Source organism: Chrysochloris asiatica, unplaced genomic scaffold, assembly GCF_000296735.1.
Source record: "Chrysochloris asiatica unplaced genomic scaffold, ChrAsi1.0 scaffold00001, whole genome shotgun sequence".
Taxonomy (NCBI): Eukaryota; Metazoa; Chordata; class Mammalia; order Afrosoricida; family Chrysochloridae; genus Chrysochloris; species Chrysochloris asiatica.
The window spans coordinates 3250912-3252082 of record NW_006408519.1 but is presented as its reverse complement, the minus strand read 5'-3'; the positions used below and the strand labels follow the sequence as shown (position 1 = coordinate 3252082).

General features: G+C 40.9%; 1 protein-coding gene across 1 annotated transcript in view; it reads right to left on the bottom strand.

The window, feature by feature from the left end:
* CTHRC1 (collagen triple helix repeat containing 1) overlaps positions 1-1171 on the bottom strand; it is a 24495-nt gene that overhangs the window by 22955 nt on the left and 369 nt on the right. The gene's annotated exons all lie outside the window — the stretch shown is intronic.

The following is a 1171-nucleotide window of genomic DNA, read 5'->3' as shown; positions in this document are numbered from 1 at the left end:
ATGCAAATTCAAACTGAAGCTGAAGAAAATGAAAACAAGCCCATGAGAGCCAAAATATGACCTTGAATATATCCCACCTGAATTTAGAGATCATCTGAAAAACAGATTTGATACATTAAACACTAAAGACCGAAGACCAGAAGAGTTGTGGGATGACATCAAGAGCATCATACATGAAGAAAGCAAAAGTCACTATGAAGACAAGAAAGAAGGAAAAGGTCAAAATGGATGTCAGAAGAGACACTGAAACTTGCTTTCCAGCGTAGAGATGCTAGAGCAAATGGAAGAAATGAGGAGGTCCAAGAGCTGAGCATAAAATTTCAAAGATCAGCTCGAGAAGGTAAAGTCAAATATTACAACAAAATGTGCAAAGATCTGGAATCAGAAAACCAAAAAGGAAGAACATGCTCAGCATTTCTTTAGCTGGGGGAACTGAAGAAAAAATTCAAGCCTCAACTTTCGTTATTGAAAGATTCTCTGGGAAAACTATTGAATGATGCAGAAAGCATCAATAGAAGATGAAAGGAATACACAGAGTCACTGTACCAAAAGGAAATGGTTAGTGTCCAGCTGTTTCAAGAAGTAGCATATGATCTAGAGCCTATGATACTGAAGGAGGAAGTCCAAGGTATATTGAAGGAATTGGCAAAGAACAAGGCACCAGGAATTAGTGGTATAAAAATTGAAATATTTCAAGAAAGTGAGGTGGCACAGGAGACACTCACTCATCTCTGTCAAGAAATTTGGAAGACAACTATCTGGCCTACCGATTGGAAGAGATCTGTTTTTGTGCCCATTCCAAAGAGAGGTAACCCTACAGAATGCGGAAATCATTGGATAATCTCTTTGATATCCCATGACTACTAGCGACCTTATGCACAACAGAACGAAACACTGCCTGATCCTGGGCCAACCTCACTACTGTTGCCACACTTAAGTCCATCGATGCTGCCACTTGGCCAATCCATCTCGTTGGGGTCTTCCTCTTTTTCTCTGACCCTCCACCTTACCAAACATGACATCCTTCTTCAGTGCCTGGTCCCTCCGGACAATATGTCTGAAGTATGAGAGATAAAGTTTGGCCATCTTGGTCTCCAAGGAGCACTCTGGCTGCACTTCTTCCAAAATGGATCTATTGGTTCTTTTGGCAGCCCATGGCACTTTCAATATT